Raw genomic sequence first — 6,950 nt, forward strand, 5'->3', positions numbered from 1 at the left:
AAATGGGACCTTTAGTACCAGTTCGTGCCATGAACCGGTACTAATGCCTCAAAGCCCATTAGTCCCGGTTGGTGGCACCAACCGGGACTAAAGGTCTAACCTTTAGTACTGGTTGGTGCCACCAACCGGGACTAATGGGCATCGCACCCTTTAGTCTCGGTTCGTGCCACCAACCGGGACTAAAGGGCCCAGGTGAACCGGGACTAATGCCTTAGCCGCACGAACCGGGATAAATGCACCCATTGGTCTCGGTTCTGGACTGAACCGGGACTAATGGGCTTACCCGGCCTGGACCAAAGCCCCCTGTTCTACTAGTGTACGTTCACTTTCCTAGCATAAGCACCGCACCTTTGAATTTCTTCAGGGCATCATTCAGTTTTTCATGAGATGCATTATTCTGCTTGCACCTGTAGGGCCATACTTCTGGCAGTGAACATGTTACATGTGCTAAATTACATACCAGTGCACATATAGTTAATATGCTTTCAATTTGTTCTGATGCCACCTGTTGGTTCCATCAGACTGCTTAATGTTCTCTATGCTTAATTACACATCAGCAAATTAGCATGTGGTTCCGCTGCTTTTTGTTCGTTTTACCCTACATTTTCTGATGCTAGCTATTACATCACTGCTCTGAGCCTCTGTTCATTACTTGTTTGTGTGTTCTTGATCTTCCCGAGTGGCATGACTAATTTGATGCTTCTATTAATTATGGATCTGCCAACCCCATCAAGCAAAATATTTGTTCTTTTGGAGCTGGCACCTCAAACAAGCATAAAAATAGAGGGAAGCAGATATACTCCCTCCGATTCTATTTACTCTGCGCATAACTCTTGACCCGCATACCAAGGAGGGCACTGGTTTAATATTTCTGGACTAATTTGCCAATTAATTAGGGCAGAGGCAGATGGGGCGGGGTACAATAGGAAACCAGCGCTAGGAATCGGCAACGCGCAGACTAATACGAGAAAACTGAGAAAAAGTTATACGCAAAGTAAAAAGAATCGGAGGGAGTATAGTCATGTATGCACACACCCTTCTTTCATTAGTTTAGATGAACCATTGATGATCAATTCAGATCAGTGCATGCGATTAAAATTAATTTTACCTAAATAGATGGTGCAGAATAGACTAGAACAACTAGATTTGCAACCACGGGATGCTGACGATATCTTCAAAGAACATTGCAACAGCAGCTAGGCTTCACAACAACATATGGTAAGCCAGTGTGTTTTAGTACATGTGAAATGTAATGCGAGTGGGCTGCTTTCTTGGCTTGTGCCCTCAACGTGTAATCCTACCGAATTACAAATAGTTCAGTTGTCTGCTTTGCTGTATTGCTTGATTCGAATGCTTATTTGTTGTTATGCTATACCCGAGTTGGCCAATATGTCAGCAGTGCCTGCTGTACTATCGTAAAGAAATGCATGCCTATTTCATTTGAGTCCTTAACTTCTCCTCTCAACTTCATCACAAGACTGTCTTCGTAGTTTATATGAGGCCACACTGTTAAGTGCTTTCTCAGATTATTTCAACTGCTTAGATGCCTTGGCAACTTAAATATAGCGGTTGTACACTCCCTTTCAACTAGGGATGTCAACTGGGTCCGGTTTAATCCCGATTAAAGTCCACTAGTGGTATGATAGTTCAAAAGAGTTTTTGTTTTTTTTGAGGAAAATGAACTAGGGAGGTAGCAAAAACTAACTAGATGGGACTGGCAAATTTTTTTTATTTGCCACTTACATCCCTAGTTTCATCTTACCATTTTAATTTCTTTTCGGTTGATGCTGCTTCGGACCATTTAAATATAGTTTGCCATGCTCGGCAATAATTCGTCTGTCATTTACCATGTAAGCTTATTGCCTGGATCATACGATAACTATCTCTTACTGATGTCCAGCGGAAACCTTTCAGGATGCCGTTCACACTAGGACACAATGTACAACCCCAGAATCTATTTGTGGAAGCAGTGCGCCATCCATGTTACCAGATGGTAGCAGTTCAGAGGCAACACCGCCGGAGAGCAGTCTGAGCACAGATATTATAGTGCTTGAGGCTCTACTAGAGGCAAAAAGAGATGGTGTGGCTGCCATGAATGAGGTAATATTTATCTTGAGGCTGGAAATTACGGAATTAGCGGCACGCATTATGCAAGCAACCCAAGAATTGGAGGAAGTAAGAATGTTGCATTTGAAGACGGAGGAGGTCCTTCTGTTTCTGCTATCTGAAGCCCAAGATAATCCCGGTTCTTCTTTAGATACCAGTTGAAATTTTCATTAGATTATTGTACTTGCATGTTGTGTCATGTCTCTGAATGGATTATGTTGCAAGACCCCCTATGTTGTCCATGTGTTGTAATGATCCGAATTTTTTAGGCGAGGTAATCCTCAGTACTTGTATGATTGACATAAGGTGAACTGTTTGTCGTGTGAGCATATTGTATTGGATGAAATAACTGTTTGACTCAGAGTGTATCGAACCTACTAAATTCGAAGATCACGGGATTTCTAAATCATAATCATATATAAAGGTGGAATAAATCTTTGTTGTGGTTTTGAAGAAATAAATAACAAAATGTATAATTATATGTGGATATTCGTAATCGAATACAAATTGGATTTGAATTTAGTTTGCCAGGTTCCAGGGCAAACATGAATGCTAATTCTCCAAAGTTTTGAATGAAGCGGCTAAACACCCACTATAATTTGTGGGCTGCTCGAAGCAAGTGTTTGTGAGATGGAAATTACTGTCTACCCCTGACACTTGACATCGTTATCGACAGCATTTACACTGTTGTCGATAGGGGTAGACTAGTAACTTCAATCAGACGTGACACGACAGCCTCTGAGCCCATTCAGACACGGTGCGCCAAACGTGGGCGGCAAAACACATTTGATTCAAGCTCGTCAGAAAGACATGTGTCTCTTCCTCCATTTCCCCATTCATACACGGTGGGCGGCAAAACAAACTCTCCTTGTCCAAAATCAATGTAGGCTTATATTTTAAATAGGGGCAGATGTGTAACTTCCATCAGACGTGACACAACCGCCCTACCTGTCAGCCCCGTTCATACACCGTGGGCGCCAACCGTGGGCGGCAAAACACCCTCTCCTCACCCGAAATCGATGTAGGCTAATATTTTAAATAGGGACAGATGGGTAACTTCCATCAGACGTGACACAACCGCCCTACCTATCAGCCCCGTTCATACACCGTGGGTGGCAAAACACCCTCTCCTCGCCCGAAATAGTTACCGGCAAATATTTGGGAGATGCGAGATTACCGTCCTGTCCCCAACCGACGCGATGTCCAAAATTTTAAACGGGGGATAAGTTCGTAACTTTCCCCCATTTCCGAGAAGCGCGTCCCAAAGTTTGAGATCCCCCTCCCCTCCATTTCCCCATTCATACACCGTCAGCAGCACGACAACCTCCGCACTGTGGCCAGCCTCCTCCGTCCGCCACCCCATCCTCCACCTTGCCGGAGCCGCTACCCCTACCCCATCGTCCACTGCAAGAGATGGACGTCTCTCATCCATGGTGCTGGACCAGGATCCTTTCATCGCCTCCTCTCGCTTCATCGGTGTCGTGGTCCACCTTGTTGTTGCTGCTCCTACGACCGCCTCGTCCACGGCAACAGGATATATCCCCCGACCCGACCGTCTACCGTCTAAAGTCTTCTTCCCCGCCGCCGACAGCCATCGCACCCGCAGCACCCTCAACGTATCAGCATAGGACTACACGGCGTCGCAAGAGAGGTGGTACTCTTCCATATGTGCTTAAGTTATTGATCTCACTCGGAGAATAGATTGTAATTTGTTTACTATACTTTTCTTGTCCGTACCAAATCATAGTGGCTAGTTGAAAACAAACATTGGTTGCGAAGTAGCTTTATCCGGTTTGCACCTTCAGATCTGCCATGGCACGGGCACTATACTCATAAAGCTTATGGTTTCCCCCCTTTATATTCACTACCATCATCGTAGGTGCTTCATGTCGTGCTAGCACTGCTCCTCAAGACCTCAACCCAAAGCTTACGTGTTAAAATACGAATATGATATGATGCTCATATCACTAAAATAGAGAACGTTTAATTGGTCACCTAATGTTCCTATATTCGTATCGAAAAGCATGTGCGCCACCCACTGGTCCAGCTAGTTCCACTTTCCTGATTTTTCTCTTGATGCTTAGGGTTTTCCCCTTTTATCTACTCTACTATGATCTGCGTAGGTGCTTTCTGTCGTACTAGCATTACTCCACCCTTCAATCTAAACAACACAACACTCAGAATTTGAAAGCTTAGTTGTTCAAATATGATTGTGATATGATACTGATATTAGTTAACCGACACATTGAGTTTCCAAATGCATGTCGCGACATATATAGAGACAACATAATTGCATTTCTTTGTCACTTGTTGACCGTACTTTCTTGTCCATACCAAATCTTAGTTGTTATTTCAAAGCAAACATCGGTTGCTAACTACCCTTTACGCGGTTTGCAGCTTCGGATCTGCCATCCCACTGCCACGGTCAACACTGTACTCATCATGCTTATGTTTTCCCCATTTTATGATGACCACAATCAGCCTAGGTGGTTCGTGTCGTAATAGCACTGCTCCACCCATCGAGCTAAACAAGCTTAGTTGTACAAATTCATATCTGATATTATTGCTGATATTAGTAAAACTGAGAGATGTTTAATTGGTTAGCTAAATGTTCCTACTTTAGTTTCGAAATGCATGTGAGCCACATATGGAGAGACCGGAAAGAATAGTATTTCTCTGTGCGCTCTGGTTCATCATGGGTGGCCAACTGATATTGTATTAAAAGACTTGTAATATCTTCAATCTGCTTGCTCTTCTGCTCTTCTTTAAGATGATACTCTTCTCTTGCGGTCGACTAGTCAGGTCGAGTTGTTCTCCCTTAGTATATTTTGAATCTGTCAGGTCAGGTCGACTTGTTCTTCTTTACTATATGTTGAAGCTATCATCTGCGAAGTGTCATCACTTCTGGAGCTCTCATATTTTGAGTAGTAGGCCACATTATATTAATGCACACAACAAATTACAACATGCATGGCATCTTTTAAAAGAATTGCGGAGATAGCACAAAGGGGTTTACGGGGAGGCAGTATTGGATTAGAATCACTTCTGCGTTACAAAGAAAATCTCACTTGTTTTTATGTTTTCATGCATGTCAGATATTGAACATTATCAAAATGAATATGAGAATGGGCGCACGAGAGGAATATTGCGGAATGATCCACTGCCTAACAAACTTGGCATGGTGGAGGATGGCCTATCTTATTCACCCATCAAGGTGCTTGCTCTAACTATGCAAAGTTGTATTGGTCGCACATATTTTGCTTCCGACCTCTTGCATTACTTCTACTTTGTTACACCATCTGCTTAGTTTAAGCATCATATATGAGTATATGACATACCTATCCATTTTCGGTACCTATTCCATGTGTCGTCACACTATGTTTTTCTAGTCAAATGTTGTTCTTTCGTAATAGGTGTCCAAAAGGAAGAGGGTGAGTGCAGGTCATCAAGGAGTACAAACTAGGTATTTGGAAAAGGTAGTGATACCTGTTAAATCAGATAGATAGGCAGCCACAGAAAACACAGGCCCAACGGTACCACACTTTACCCCTACTCTAGTGGCCAAACCCCTATTAGAACTGCTGGGAGCCCAGCGTCAGGTACTGTCTATGATATCAATTCAAAATTTGAACTCCTAAATTTCTGCTTGTGCCTTACCTTCTCTCTTGTATGAAAACTAATTTTAGATGAATCTCCTTGCTCAAAGATCATATGATCTCAAAACAATAATGGGCTCTGCATTGCTCTTGTTAGTACCTCTCTCCCTTTTGCCTTGTAACGATGTACTTAATTAATTGCTATTTGATTATGTATCATCAGTCTGCACCTGAGCTTCATTATCCTCTGTTTCTTCCAATATTATTTGATCTATATTTACTCTTTGCAAAATGTAGAATAATGGCAATGCTTATAAAGAATTTTCTTTGGGGAATTTATTGAATTATCCTTCCATCAACATGGAGAAGGGCTTTGTCCAGCCCGTGTTAACATGTAATGTAAGGTCATCCTTCTCAAACCTTCAAACTTTGTTCTAGTATAGATTTGGATAGGCATCATTTCCTCCACTATTGTTTGCTTTGCTGTTTACATCTGATTGGATGTTTGCAAAAACTACCGGTTTCAAATTGTAGTTGTGAAAACATGTTCCTTATGTAGAACATATCCATTTATTTGCTTATATAATTGTGAAACCTGTTACGTGTCTCCTTGTTTCTCTTTCAGACTCGTATCTCTTACGCCAGGCAGAACTTTAGGGAAGATAGTGAGCCAAACCATCTTGAGGACAGCGAGATGACCCCAAGGTCCTGTCTTGATGAAGACAGTGAGTTGAAGCTACTCACCAGCAGGTGTGAGACAACCTCTGTGCAGTCGCTGCCTCAATCAGTTCAACTTCTTCAGTCTCAACTTAAAGCGGAAAGGCTTGCTTCAGCTCAGCTCCGACTTGAAGTCAAAGATGCAATGAAGATGTCAAAGGACTGTTGTGCGCACCATCATGCCTTAAATCTAGTGTTGATGCATCTATCGTTGACACAACTGAGGTCTAATCAGCTTCTTCAGCTGTTTGGGGGGGGGGGCAACCTGGCCAGGCCTAGTGCCTTCTGAAGTGCTCTTAGTTTTGTATATTCTTTTGTCGGCGCGTTTATTTACACTGGTGGCAACCTTTGATGCCCAGTGGATGTAATATGTGTGATAGCCGTGATAGCCTAGCGTAAGTTGCTTGCTTATTTATTTCCTTTTTGTCTTGTTTATTTGTTTGCTTCTAGTCATTGCAGTTCTTTTTCCATGGTTTGCTAGTGGCTGCAATAACCTATTTTTTAAAACTAGGCCACAATAACCATGGGCTA

This window comes from Triticum dicoccoides, chromosome 1A, assembly GCF_002162155.2.
Source record: "Triticum dicoccoides isolate Atlit2015 ecotype Zavitan chromosome 1A, WEW_v2.0, whole genome shotgun sequence".
NCBI lineage: Eukaryota > Viridiplantae > Streptophyta > Magnoliopsida > Poales > Poaceae > Triticum > Triticum dicoccoides.